The following is a 15,208-nucleotide window of genomic DNA, read 5'->3' on the forward strand; positions in this document are numbered from 1 at the left end:
TTACCCGATTTTCCAGGTGTTGTGTGTCTCAGTTCCCCTGGCTAGGAAAAGGGATTCCCTTCCCCCTTGTGCTTCCCAGGTGAGGCAATGCCTCGCCCTGCTTCAGCTCTCGCTGGTTGGGCTGCAGCAGCTGACCAGCACCGATTGTCCGGCACTCCCTAGTGAGATGACCCCAGTACCTCAGTTGAAAATGCAGAAATCACCGGTCTTCTGTGTCGCTCGCGCTGGGAGTTGGAGACTGGAGCTGTTCCTATTCGGCCATCTTGCTCCGCCCCTCCATGTGTTTGTTATTTACAGCTTAAATTTACATTGATGCCATAAGAGGTAGTAAGTAGAAAACCTGTCATGTGAGAGCTACATTATAAAGAATTCTAAGCTAATTGACCCCGCATGATGGATGCCTTTGTATAATCTCCTTCCCTTGAGTGGGAGTGGAAACTGAATGTGATGGGCCATCACTCCTATGAATGTTACATTATATGGCAAAACAAAGGTTATCCTGGGTGGGCCTGACCTAATCGAGTGAGCCCTTTAAAAGTATATATTCTTCCAGCTGGTTGCAGAAGAAGTCAGATATTCAAAGCATGAGAAGAACTCAGTGCATCACTGCTGGCTTGAAGATGGAGGGGCAACATGAGAAGGCATGTGGGTGGCCTCCAGAAGCTTAGAGTGATTGCTGGCTGACGGCCAGCAAGAAAATGGAGACCTCAGTCATTCAGTCACAAGGAATCGGATTTTCCCAATAATCTGAATGAAGTTGGAAGTAGATTTCTTCCCAGAGACTCCACATGAGAACTCAGCCTGGCCAAAATCTTGATTCTAGCCTTGTGATTCCCTGAGCAGAGAACCTAGACATACTGGGCTCTTGGCCTACACAACTGTGAGCTGTAAATGAGTATTATTTTATGCTGCTAAATTTGTGGTAATTTATTATACAGCAGTAGAAAATGAATACAATAGCAAAGTACACATTTTGAAAAAGCCTCCCAAAACAGTTCACCAGTATTCATTCTCAATTTGTTGTTTTCAACCTTTATATGAATGGTGGGATTTACATTTTTGTAGTCACAGATCTGCGAATCATTGTTAAAAATCATAAATCCAAATCAAATTAGTCTTAGTCTTGCAGTTTCAGAGACTGAAACCAGCTTTGCCTTCTAAAACTTACAGTGCCTTTTGGGGCATCAGCCTTAATCCATTTTTCACGTTTGCTTGCTTGATTCATGAGTCCTAAAATACAAAATTGCATAAAGTTATATCAAGAGCATTAATTGACCACATAGATCCTAGCAACACATCTATAAAACTGAAAACACCTTGGAACATCAAGAATCTTGGTAAAGATAGTCTGAACTGGGAAAGAGTTGCAAAGTGGTTATCTGGGCTTGCTCCCCTCCATTCACTTTCTCAGAACAACCCTGAGAGGGAGGCTACTCTGTGTTTTGTTTTGTTTTGTTTGAGACAGAGTCTCACTCTGTTGCCCAGGCTGCAGTACAGTGACACGATTTCGGCCCACTGCAGCCTCCGCCTCCTGGGTCCAAGTGATTCTCCGGCCTCAGTCTCCCGAGTAGCTGGGACTACAGGCATGCGCCACCATGCCTAGCTAATATTTTTGTATTTTCAGTAGAGACGGGGTTTCACCATGTTGGCCAGGCTGGTCTTAAACTCCACACCTCAGGTGATCCACCCACCTTGGCCTCCCAAAGTGCTGGGATTACAGGCATGAGCCACCATGCCCAGCCTACCCTGTATTTTTTTCTTTTTTTTTTTTTTAAGTAGAGACGGGGTTTCACATGTTGGTCAGGCCGGTCTCAAACTCCTCACCTCATGATCCACCCGCCCCAGCCTCCCAAAGTACTGGGATTACAGGCATGAGCCACCATGCCCGAGCTCTGTTTTTTATTTGTACAGGATGATCCCTTATCTAAAATGCTTAGGACCAGAATTGTTTCAAATTTAAGATTTTTTTTTTTTTTTTTTTTTGGAATATTTGGAGAAGACGTACTAGTTGAGCATCCCTAATCTGAAGATCTGAAATCCAAATTACTCCAATGAGCATTTCCTTGTTTCATGTTTTGGAGCATTTCAGATTTTGGATTTGGAATGCTCAACATGTATTATTTTTAAATGCAGTCTTAAAAAAGTGCTTTACTGGAGTATAACTGAGAAACTACATGTACTTAAAGTATACAATGTAGTAAGTTTTGACATAGGTAAAAATCTGTGAACCATATCTCCTTAATCAAGATAAGGAACATATTCATCACTCCCAAAAATTTATTTGTATTCAAGTGCAGTCTTTCCCTCATGCTCCTCCCTTCCTGTCACCCTCCAACCCCACCCCCTTCAATCACTGATCAGTTTTGTGGCACTATGGATTCGTTGCTTTTTCTAATATCTTATATAAATGGTATAAATGGAAGTATACAGTTATGCACTCTTTTAAAAAAAATCTGTTTTCTTTAATTCAGCATAATTATTTTGAGGTTCATCCACAGTGGACCATGTATAGGTAGTTTCCTCAACGCTTGCTTATTAGTACTTTGCTGACTGTTCATGGCACTTTCCACAATCGCCTCTGTGCAGCTTGCTCCCCTCCAGAACTTTCTCATGAACTCTGGGCAGCCCTGTCTCCCCAGAAGCTCAGCTCAGAAGCTCAGTCTCCTCTACTCAGGGAGTCTGCTGGGCTCTGCCTGTGCAACCTCTCCCTGCCCTGAAGCCTGGAAACTCTTTCAAGGTCATAGGCTGTGGCAATCACAAAGCTCTCCTTGTTTGTTTCTCAGATCTACTCTTCTAGTTCTATGTTTTCTTTACAAATCAAGGTTATAAAGGTGTTATATCTCCTCTGGAGTTCCACTGCAGTTCTGGATTTAAGAAACCAGTCAAATTGAGACAGAACAGGGACTGCTTATAGGAGCCTGCGGGCCCTTCTCAAGCACAAAAATTTAAAAAAAAAAGAAAGAAAAATCTTGGGTTCGTTAAAACAATTCCAGGCACCTACCTAAGTAGCCTTAAAAAGCAAATGAGCAGGCAGGCAAGGTGGCTCAAGCCTGTAATCCCAGCACTTTGGGAGACCAAGGCGGGCAGATCACCTGAGGTCAGGAGTTTGAGACCAGACTGGGCAACATGTTGAAATCCTGTCTCTACTAAAAATACAAAAATTAGCCTAGTGTGGTGACAGGCGCCTGTAATCCCAGCAATTTGGGAGGCTGAGGTAGGAGAATTGCTTGAACCAGGGAGGCAGTGGTTGCAGTGAGCCAAGATCATGCCATTGCACTCCAGCCTGAGCAACAAGGATGAAACTACGTCTCCGGGGAAAAAAACAAGCAAACGAGCAACTTAATAACAACAACAAAATAATAGCTTAAAACAATAGCCAAAAAGGTTAAAACAGATGTCTTATTTTCTGTAAGAACCAAAGACAAAATCTGAACATATGTCTCTGAGTTGTTTCTCAAAAACCTGGACCCCCCACACCAAACAGATCTGTTGGCACGTGGACTTCAGATAAGGGGAAGCTCAAGACTAAACTCTGACTACTGTACATTTCTCAGGGGCCTGGAGAAGGTCATGCCTATGAGCCAGAACTAACATTATTTTTTGCACATCCCAAATTTTTAGATAAAGCTTCACTTCCTTAACCAATCAGAAATCAAAAAATCTTTAAATCCACCTATAACCTGCAGCCCCCCTGCTTCTAGATGTCTTGCCTGTTTAGGTCAGACCAATATGTAGGCCCCATGTATCAATTTATGACTTTGCCTATAACCTTTGCCTCTCCACCTTTATTTTAATTAATTTATTTTTTAAATTTTTCCATAGGTTATGGAGGTACAAATGGTGTTTGGTTGCATAAGTTCTTTAGTTGTGATTTGTGAGATTTTGGTGCACCCACCACTTGAGCAGTATACACTGCATCCTATTTGTAGTCTTTTATCCCTCACCCCCATCCCAACCTTCCCCCCAAGTCCCCAAAATCTATTGTATCACTCTTATGCCTTTGCGTCCTCATAGCTTAGCTCTCACATATCAGTGAGAGCCTATGATGTTTGGTTTTCCATTCCTGAGTTACTTCACTTAGAATAATAATCTCCAATCTCATCCAAGTCACTGTGAATGCCATTAATTCATTCCTTTTTATGGCCGAGCAGTGTTCCATCGTGTGTGTGTATATATATGTATATTCCACAGTTTCTTTATCCACTTGTTGATTGATGAGTATTTGGGTTGGTTCCTTGATTTTGCAATTGCAAATTGTGCTGTTATAAGCATGCCTGTGCAAGTATCTTTTTCGTACAATGACTTCTTTTCCTCTGGGTAGATACCCAGTAGTGGGACTGCTGGGTCAGATGGTAGTTCTACTTTTAGTTCTTTAAGGAATTTCCACACTGATTTCCATAGTGGTTGTGCCAGTTTACATTCTCACCAGCAGTGCAGAAGTGTAACCTGATCACCACATCCACACCAACATCTACTTTTTTTTGATTTTTTTGATTATGGCCATTCTTGTAGGAGTAAGGTGGTATCATATTGTGGTTTTGATTTGCATTTCCCTGATCATTAGTGATGGTTGAGCAGTTTTTCATACGTTCATTGGCCATTTGTATATCTTCTTATGAGAATTGTCTAGTCATGTCCTTAGCCCACTTTTTAATGGGATTGTTTTTTTCTTACTGATTTGTTTGAGTTTGTTGTAGATTGTGGATATTAGTCCTTTGTCAGATATATAGATTGTGAAGATTTTCTCCCACTCTGTGGGTTGTCTGTTTACTCTGCTGACTGATTCTTTTGCTGTGCAAAAGCTCTTTAGTTTAATTAAGTCCCAGCTATTTATCTTTGTTTTTATTGCATTTGCTTTTGGGTTCGTGGTCATTAAATCCTTGCCTAAGCCAATTTCTAGAAGGTTTTTCTAATGTTATCTTCTAGAATTTTTATTTTCAGGTCTTAAAGTCTTTAATCCATCTTGAGTTGATTTTTGTGTAAGGTGAGAGATGAGGATCCAGTTTCATTCTCCTACATGTGACTAGCCAATTATCCCAGCACTGTTTGTTGAAAAGGGTGTCCTTTCCCCACTTTGTGTTTTTGTTTGCTTTCTTGAAGATCAGTTGGCTGTAAGTGTTTGGGTTTATTTCTGAGTTCTCTATTCTGTTCCATTGGTCTGTGTGCCTATTATTATACCAGTACCATGCTGTTTTGGTGACTGTGGCCTTAAAGTATAGTTTGAAGTCAGGCAATATGATGCCTCAGGACTTGTTCTTTTTGCTTAGTCTTGCTTTGGCTATGCAGACTGTTTTTTTAGTTCCATATGAATTTTAGAATTGTTTTCTCTAACTCTGTGAAGAATGATGGTGGTTTTTTGATGGAGATTGTGATGAATTTGTAGATTGCTTTTGGCAGTATGGTCATTTTCACAATATTGATTCTACCCATCCATGAGCATGGGATGTGTTTCCATTTGTTTGTGTCATCTATGATGTCTTTCAGCAGTGTTTTGTAGTTTTCCTTGTAGAGGTCTTTCGCCTCCTTGGCTAGGTGTATTCCTAAGTACTTCATTTTTTTGTATTGTAAAAGGGGTTGCATTCGTGATTTGATTCTCTGCTTGGTTGCTGTTGGTGTTTAGAAGAGCTACTGATTTGTGTACATTAATTTTGTATCTGGAAACTTTGCTGAATTCTTTTATCAGTTCTAGGAGCTTTCTAGAGGAGTCTTTAGGGTTTTTGAGGTAAATAATCATATCATCAGCAAACAGTGACAGTTTGACTTCCTCTTTACCAATTTGGATACCCTTTATTTCTTTCTCTTTCTGACTGCTCTGGCTAGGACTTCCAGTACTGTGTTGAAGAGGAGTAGTGACAGTGGGCATCCTTGTCTTGTTTCATTTCTCAGAGGGAATGCTTTCAACTTTCAGTATTATGTTAGCTGTGGGTTTGTCATAGATGGCTTTTATTACATTAAGGCATGTCTCTTGTATGCGATTTTGTTGAGAGTTTTAATCATAAAGAAATGCTGGATTTGTCACATGCTTTTTCTGCATCTATTGAGATGATAATGTGATCTTTGTTTTTAATTCTGTTTATGTGGTGTACCACATTTATTGACTTGCATATGTTAAACCATCACGGGTGTCAGGCTAGGGGACAATCAGGTCTTTCCCTTCCCATGAGGCCATATTTCAGACTATCACATGAGGAGAAACCTTGGACAATACCTAGCTTTCCTAGGCAGAGGTCCCTGCGACCTTCCACAGTGTACGTGTCCCTGGGTACTTGAGATTAAGAGAATGGTGGTGAGTTTTAACCAGCAAGCTGCCTTCGGGCACTTGTTTAACAAAGCACACCCTGCACAGCCCCAAATCCGTTAAACCTTGAGTCACCACAGCACATGTCTCTTGCAAGGACAGGGTTGGGGTAGGGTTACAGATTAACAGCATCTCAAATACAGAACAAAATGGAGTCTCTTATGTCTACTTCTTTCTATATAGACACAGTAACAGTCTGATCTTTCTTTTCCCCACACTTTGCCAATTAAAATCGGACTGTTTCTTTGACCAAGAAATGGGAAAATGACTACTCTATGCCTATGCAGTGTGGCTTCTACTAAGTGCAAGGAAAGGCTTCCTAAGACATGTGTTTAACTCTGTAATTTGCTCTCGAAACTCCTGCCCCAATGTACCCAAATATATGAATCTCTATGTTCTTTTTATTTAACCCAACATGTACCTGATCTGTTCTGCACTAGCTATCAACAAAGACAGGGCTCCAGGAAGTAACTTGCAGAATTGTCTTGTTTAAAAATAGGATTAACAATCTTCTTGGTAAAGTGAGCTTTTTCCCACCTCCCTCCCCATTCCCACTTCTAACCCTGGAACAGTCTTTGTTTATGTACATTTGGTTCAGAGAGATACTTCTAGTGCTGCCTTATTATTAATAATAGCAGATTAAAAGTCAGTGCATCAGGGTTGGAGGGTTTTCTTTTACATTACAAACACTTTGGGCTGCCCACTATAGGAAGTGCCATGCTAAGTATATTAGGGAGGTTCAAAAGATGTAAAAAGACACACCAGTGCTCTCACAAAGCTTACCAACTCACTAGGAAAATGAATCATACACTATGAAACAACATGAAAGTAATTACTCTGAAATTTTATTATTTTTAATACATACATTTCACAAACAAAACCTTTAACACCACATACAATTCCATAACAAAATATTTTAATTTTGTCAACTTTTTTTTTTTTAGACGGAGTCTCGCTGTGTCACTCAGGCTGGAGTGCAGTGGCGCGATCTCGGCTTACTGCAACCGCCACCTCCCAGGTTCAAGCGATTCTCCTGCCTCAGCCTCCCGAGTAGCTGGGACTACAGCCGCATGCCACCACGCCCAGCTAATTTTTTGTGTTTTTAGTAGAGATGGGGTTTCACCATATTAGCCAGGATGGTCTCGATCTCCTGACCTCGTGATCCACCCACCTTGGCCTCCCAAAGTGCTGGGATTACAGGCGTGCGCCACCGTGCCCCGTGTCAACATTCTTTAACTTTTTACCGTCTTCTCTCAACAAAAGTGTAACCCAAGATACCTTGACAAGAAATCTTCCGGATAAAAAAATATTTTTGAGCTAGTTTTAATGATGCCTATCCACTAAATTTTCTCCCAAATACTTGGAATAATAATAAAGTCAACAGTACTCTAGGCAAGAGTATACTGAAGAAGTATACATTAATCAGTTCTGTCCAAAAAATAATCATAATAGTTTCTTCCTCAGATCTTTTCTTCTGCAATGTCTAATCCCATCCATTGTATTTTTCATCTCAGTCACTGTAGTTTTCATTTATAGAAATTCAATTTTGGTCTTCTTTTTATATCTTCCATGTCTTAAGTGAACAAGTGAAATACAGTTATAATAACTTTTATTTTCCTTCTCTGCTAATTTGGTCATCTGTGTCAGTTCTGGGTTGGTTTCAATTATTCTCTTCATTATAACCCATGGGTTTTTTTTGCCCTTTGCATGTCTGATAATCTTTGATTCAATGCTAGATATTGAAACCACCTCTGCAAAAATCATAACTGAGAAAATTATTACAGTGAAAGAGCTCTGATGTAACCAGCTCCATCTTGCTTCTAATTTCCAAGCTGTCCTCGTTCATTCCTAGGTACAGGCTGAACTAACTGTTGGGAGGAACTTAGTTTATAGTTTAGCTTTTAAACCAAGAAAATAACAGCCATTTCCCAAACAAACCCCCTTCCTGTCCGGGGACTAGACTGCCTTTTCAGGACAACAAATTAGCCAGAAGATTAGAAATTGTGGTTTAGGAGTCATGCAGCTGGAAGCTGCAAGATTCTAAACCTCCCCAAATTGCTCCTGCAGATAACATCACCATTGTAAAACCTAAGATCAGTGCTTGAGATATTTTGCAGACCCTAAACTCAATCAATCAGCTGGCATAACCCAGATTGATAAGCTGGCTCATCTGATCTTGTGGCCCCCAGTCAGGAACTGACTCAGCACAAAAGGACAGCTCTGACTCTCTATGATTTCATCTCAGATTGACTAATCAAAATTTCCAACTCACTGGCCCCCTATCAAATTATCCTTAAAAACTCAGATCATCAGATTCTCATGGAAACTGATTTAAGTCATCATAAAACTGGTCTCCTGCATAGCCAGCTCTGCGTGAATTTCTCTTTCTCTATTGCAATTCCTCTGTCTTGGTAAGTTGGCTCTTTCTAGGCAGTGGGCAAGGTGAACCTGTTGGGTGGGTTACAACATTGTGAATTTTACTTTGTTGGGTGCTGGATACTTTTGTATTCCTGTAGATCTTCAGCTTTGTTCAAGGATGCAGTTAAGTTACTTGGAAACAGTTTAAGCCTTACATCTCTTGCTTTTATAATTTGTTAGGCAGTTATAGAGTGGTGCTCAGCCTAAGACTCATTGTTTCCCACTACTAAATGCTCTACCCAATGCCCCATGAGTTATGATTTTCTTTCCAGACTGGTGTGAAGAACAGACATTATTCCTGGACCTGTGTGAGCACCAGGTTCTATTCCCTTTGGTACTTTGTCCTGTGAACTCGGTCTTGATCGTTATGGACTCTCATCTTGATCTCCCTAACTCAGGGAGTGTTCTAGACTCCAGAGCAATTCCCTTTTCCTGTACTGGAGCCTGGAAACTCTCTCAAGGCAGTAAGCAGAACTCATCTTATTTGTTTCCTAAATCTGCTTAATTTTTTAATTTTTTTGTCATTGTTTCAGGTGGGAAGGTAAGTCAGACCCTTTAGCTCCATCCTGCCCAGAAGACTTCATTATTTTCTCCCTCTCCCTTTTATCTCCCCTGCCTTCTTTCCACCCTCTTTTTTAACTTCTTATTTTGAAATAATTTCATACTCACAAGAAGTTACAAAAACAGGTACTGTGTACCCATCACTCAGTTCCCCTAATGGTGACAGCTTCTATAATTATACTGCACTATCAAAACCAGGAAATTAGCAGGCAAATTAACTGGACTATAGACCTTACTCAGATTTCACCAGTTTTTATATGCATTCATTTTTTGGGTATGTCTTTGTATATACTCATGACATTTTATCTATCACATATATAGATTCATGTAACCATCATTTTAATCAAGATATGGAACTGTTCTGTCACTACAAAGGAAGTCCTTTGTCATGTCCCTTTAAAGTCATACTCTCCTTCTCCTTCCCTAACCTATGGCAACCACTTGTCTATTCTCCACATCTTTAATTTTGTCATTTCAAGAATGTTATATAAATGGAATCATAGAATATGGAACATTTTGAGATTGGCTTTTTTCACTCAGAATAATACCCTTAAATTCTCTTCAAGTTGTTTACATCAACAGATTTTCCCTTTATCAGTGAATTACCTTATGTGGACATACCATGAGTCATATGAACATTCAGTCATGGAAGGATATTTCAGTCATTTCCAGTTTTTGGCTATTACAAATAAAGCTGTGAACATTTGTGTACAGGTTTTTATGTGAACATAAGTTTCATTTCCCCAGGATAATTCCCAGGAATATAAATGCTAGGTGATTAATGGTAGTTTTTGTTGTTGTTGTTGTTGTTGTTTTTAAGAAACTGCCAGACTGAATTATAGAGTAGCTGTATCATTTTATATTCTCACCAGTAATGTAGAAAAGATCCGGTTTCTCTGCACACTTGCCAGCATTTGAATAATCAGTATTTTTAATTTTAGCCATTCTAGTAAGTATGTAGTATTTTATTCTGGTTTTAATTTGCATTTCCCTAATGGCTAGTGATGGTAAATATCTTTTTGTGTATTTATTTGCCATCATATATCTTCTATTGGTTGCACTGTTTCTTAAATGTTACAAGATTAAACTTTTATGTGCATGAATCATGTTTTCTTCACTACTGGGGATAGTTCACTTAGGATAAGGATTTGGCTATGGTTTAATATTTCTGGAATGACCAAAATGAATACAAAAACAATAATAAAACAAAACCCCACAGGCATCACAAACAGAGCTCATATGCTCTAAGATTGGGGCCTGCACTTTGAACTCTAGTCTAGGGATCAGCAAACTATAGCTCACAGGCCAAATCTGGCCAAGGGCCTGTTTTTAAATGCCCTGAAAGCCAAGAAGGGCTTTTATTTTTTACTTTTATTTTTTATTTATTTATTTATTTTAGGATGGAGTCTCCCTTTGTCGCCCAGGCTGGAGTCCAGTGGCGCGATCTCAGCTCACTGCAATCTCTGTCTCCTGGGTTCAAGCAATTCTCCCTGCCTTAGCCTCCTGAGTAGCTGGGATTTCAGGTGCCTGCCACCACACCCAGCTAATTTTTGTATATTTAGTAGAGACAGGGTTTTGTCATGTTGGTCAGGCTGGTCTCTAACTCCTAACCTTAGGTGATCCACCCACTTCGGCCTCCCAAAGTGCTGGGATTACAGGTGTGAGCCACCATGCTTGGCCAGGCTTTTACATTTTTAAAGGGTTATTAAAAAACAAAAAAAAATATGCAACAGAGTCCGTATGTAATCTGTTAAGTCTAACATATTTACTATATGGTGTTTACAGATAAAGTTTGCAGATGAATGGAAAGAAAACCTGATCTTTTTTGGGGCAAACATTAGCAACATTGACATCTGATTACCCATGATACTCTCAAGATCTTACAGTTTAACAAAAAGGTGGGGAAATAAAAACACCATAAAAGCGGCTGGGTGCAGTGGCTCACGCTTGTAATCCCAGCACTTTGGGAGGCCGAGGTGGGCAGATCACGAGGTCAGGAGGCAAGACCAGCCTGGCCAATATGGTGAAACCCTGTCTCTACTGAAAATACAAAAATTAGCTGGCCGTGGTGATAGGTGCCTGTAGTCCCAGCTACTCAGGAGGCTGAGGCAGAAGAACCACTTGAACCCAGGAGGCAGAGGTTGCAGTGAGCCGAGATGGCGCCACTGCACCCCAGCCTGGGTGACAGAGAGAGACTCCATCTCAAAAACAAAAAACAAAAAAATACCATAAAAGCACCATGACTTGAAAACAGCTCCTATATTAACTCCCTGTCAAAGTATTTTTAAGCAGATAGGTATAAGCCTTATAGCATTCTTCATTCTGTTATTGAATTTCTTCCATGTGGTCCTGAAATATATATACATTGCTGACAAATTCATGTGCTATAAGCATTGAAAACCAAAAACTTCAGTGGGTTCTAAACTCAGAGCTATTTCCAAGAGTTAGTCATATCAAAAGACTGGATTTTTCCCAATTTGGAGAGAAAACAGTGTCTCCAGGTTTTTAAAGTGGCATCTTATGAGCTTAGTCTCATTTCAACCTCTTTTCCAACCCATGAACCAGTATTCTGTTATAAATAACAATTCCATTGTATGTTTACTCTCTGGTCTTTAGACAAGCTAAGAACTCTTTTCTGACTTGGTGGTTTATTTTGATCCCAAATGAATTTATTTTTTATATGCGTTATATTTCCAGTTTTACTAAAATGAAGTAAACCCAGTAGTGCTAGCTTCCCTACTATCCAGACAATGACAAACACCAGTCCTTTCACTGGCAACACACTTTACCTCTAATATTCTTTGAACATTTAAATATCTAAATCGTGGAGCTGTAAAGACAAAAGGACTTTGTACCACATGCATACCTGGGCTTGGAGACTTGGTGTATACCACAGTCAAGTTTCATATCTAAGTTGATGAACCAAGTCTAAAACCTAATAGAGAAGCCACCTTATTAGAAGTATCTTACCTAAGCCACTTACAACATGTTAAATTTGCCACACATGGGTAGAGGACAAAACTTAGAATCAAGACTCTCATAAAGATTAGAGAATGCAGCCCCAATACACACTCTTGCATAGCTTTTTAGTAGGTAAATGTTTCAGCCTGAGAGTCTCAGGTTTCCTTTTGACTTCAGAATAGCACATAATACATGTAAATCATGGTAGGAATTATACACCTGAGTTATTTACCAGTGACAGCAATAGCAAAGGAAACCATGGAGCAGGAAATCAAATATAATTATAGAGCTGACACATCAAAACCCTGTGGGAAGCCGGAACCTAAGGGACTAAATTTTACTGGCATGGTTTCTTGCAGAGATTATCCAGAAGTCATGCTGCAGATAAAATCCAGGCTCTTAGCAATAAGAGTTATTTCTGTTTCTATCCTTCATGGGCTCTGTGAGGAAGGCCCAGATGAGCTGAGCTCAGCTGCCTATAATAATAGCTCACATATAAAGCTGCTCATTATTTCCAAAATTTGGTTTCAGATTGGAAATCTCCACAGAAAAAAGCAATCTGCCCTGATTTTCTAGGCCTCTTAAATTATTTCATCCAGTTGATACATAAGACCTGTGGCTGACTGGGCACCAAATAGTTTTAAAACCGAAATGAAATATGGAAGTTTCTCTTAAACCCAATCACCTGTTCACACTCACAGCTCCCTCCAGAGACTGCTGCTCTCTTCACCTGAGGTCCTGCTGCATTATTACTTTAATGGATTAAATTTGCTATCAGAGACAACATACAGATCTATGTGGGGACCAACCTCATACGAGAGTCTGTGCTACTCTGCAAAACGATGCTTGATCAGAACCTAGATTCTTCCACTGTGAACAGGAAATAAACTCATCTTTCTGCAATTTGGCCCTTCCTGGTTCAGGAGGTGGGGCCAGAGTGTAAGACATAATAACAAGTAACACACGAAAAGAACTCAATAGGCTAAGGTGCTTCATAATAGCCAATGGGTTAAGCATGCAGCTTCCTCAAAGCATTCATTCGTCTTTATCTTCAAGCAAAGGTTACTGAAGGCCTATTTATTTGATGACCTTAAGATAGCTCACTATGGAGTCCAGGCCTCTGTACTCCTTCTCCTGAATTACTGCAGTAACCTCCTAAAAAGCAAAAGTTATTTTTTTCTCCTTCATCCACCATTGTTCCTTCTCATCTATCCCCACTCAACATTCAGAGTGATCTTTCTAACACACAAATCTGATTATGTAAACCCCAAATTAAAACCTCCCAAGGGCTTCCCAATGCTCTTAATATAAAATCCAAACTGTCCCATATGATCTGACCTCTCCCAAACTCTCCCGCCTCCTTTTATGCCACTTTCTCCTTCACTCTCTATACTTTGGCCATGTTTGACATCTCTCACTTACTCACCTCTGTGTTCTCACAGTACAATGTACATACGTTTATACTAACATTGATCCCACTGTACTGTATTCTCTGATTTGCCTTTCCTCACTAGAATGTAAGCTCCTCAGAAGGCAACGAGACCATGTTTTATATTACCCTCACACCCCCTAGTTTCTGGCAGTGCTTGACTCAAACATTTGTTGAGTAATTGAGCAAATAAAGAAAAATAGAGAAGACAGGAGAAGGAGGACATAGGCTAGGGAAAGATAATTTTGTTTTTAAACATTAAGTTTGAGGTGGCACTGGTTTAGTGGAATAGAAATGGGCAAGAACAATAGAGATCAGGTCTGCAGGTATTGATTTGGAAGTTATATACACAGAAATAATGACTGAAGTCATGAGAATAGTTTTAAAACTAAATCTAAATTTTAGAAAGACGTATGATTCTATGAATAAATGAATAAAATATGACAAAATACCTTTAGCTTATAATTCAAACATGCTTACATATGCTAATAATTTTGGTTATGCTGTGATTCAGAGCACAGTTAAACAAACTTGTATTATTGTTTTAGACTATTGGGACCAAAGACCAAAAACAGGTAACTCTCTTGGCTCCTTATCAAATTCAAGACATTAGATCACAAGTTGATTCTTACTATATTTGATATCCAGTCATTGCATAATAATGTTTCAGTCAACGATGAACTATAGAAATGATAGTTGTCCCATAAGATTATAATAGAGCTAAAAAATTCCTATCACCCAGTGACTTTGTAGCCATCCTAATCGTCGTTTAAATGCAACGCACTACTTGCATTTGGGGTGATGCTGGTGTAAACAAACCCACTCCACTGTCATATAAAAGTATAGCACATATATTATGTGTAGTTCATAATACTTGATGAGAATAAATGACCATGTTACTGATTTATGTATTTACTATACTTTTTATTGGTATTTTAGAGTGTACAGCTTCTGCTTATTAAAAAAAAAAAAAGTTAAGATACAACAGCCTCTCAGGCAGGTCCTTCAGGAAGTATTCCAGAAGAAGGCATTGTCATCACAGAAGACGACAGCTCCATGTGTGTTATTGCCCCTGAAGGCCTTTCAGTGGGACAAGATGTGCAGATGAAAGTGATACTGATGTTCCTGACCCAGTAAAGGCCTAGACTAATGTGTGTGTTTGTGTTAGTTTTAACAAAGTTTAAAAGTAAAATAAAAAATAAATTAACAATTTTAAAACAGAAAAAAGCTTACAGAATAAGGATAGACGAGTGTATTTCTACAGCTGTAAAATGTGTTTGTGTTTCAAGCTAAGCATTATTACAAAAGAGTAAGAAAGTTTTTTATTTTATTTTTTCTGAGAAGGAGTCTTGCTCTGTCGCTCAGGCTGGAGTGCAGTGGCGCCATCTTGGCTCACTGCACTCTCTGCCTCCTGGGTTCAAGAGCTTCTTCTTTTTTTTTTTTTTTTTACATGCTTATTTTGTTTTTTCTTTTTTCTTTTTATTATACTTTAAGTTCTAGGGTACATGTGCACAATGTGCAGGTTTGTGACATATGTATAC

The 15,208-nt window shown here is 39.4% G+C and overlaps 1 protein-coding gene across 1 annotated transcript in view; it reads left to right on the forward strand.

The window, feature by feature from the left end:
• The window catches only part of FBXL13 (F-box and leucine rich repeat protein 13), a 303,981-nt gene extending 289,356 nt beyond the window's left edge, over positions 1-14,625 (forward strand). The window contains exon 22 of the transcript XR_001881688.1: positions 14,607-14,625. The gene's annotated coding sequence lies outside the window, so the exon portion shown is untranslated. The remainder of the gene's footprint in view (positions 1-14,606) is intronic.
• The last annotated feature ends 583 nt before the right edge of the window (positions 14,626-15,208 follow it).

This window comes from Rhinopithecus bieti, unplaced genomic scaffold (assembly GCF_001698545.2).
Source record: "Rhinopithecus bieti isolate Rb0 unplaced genomic scaffold, ASM169854v2 scaffold_59, whole genome shotgun sequence".
Taxonomy (NCBI): Eukaryota; Metazoa; Chordata; class Mammalia; order Primates; family Cercopithecidae; genus Rhinopithecus; species Rhinopithecus bieti.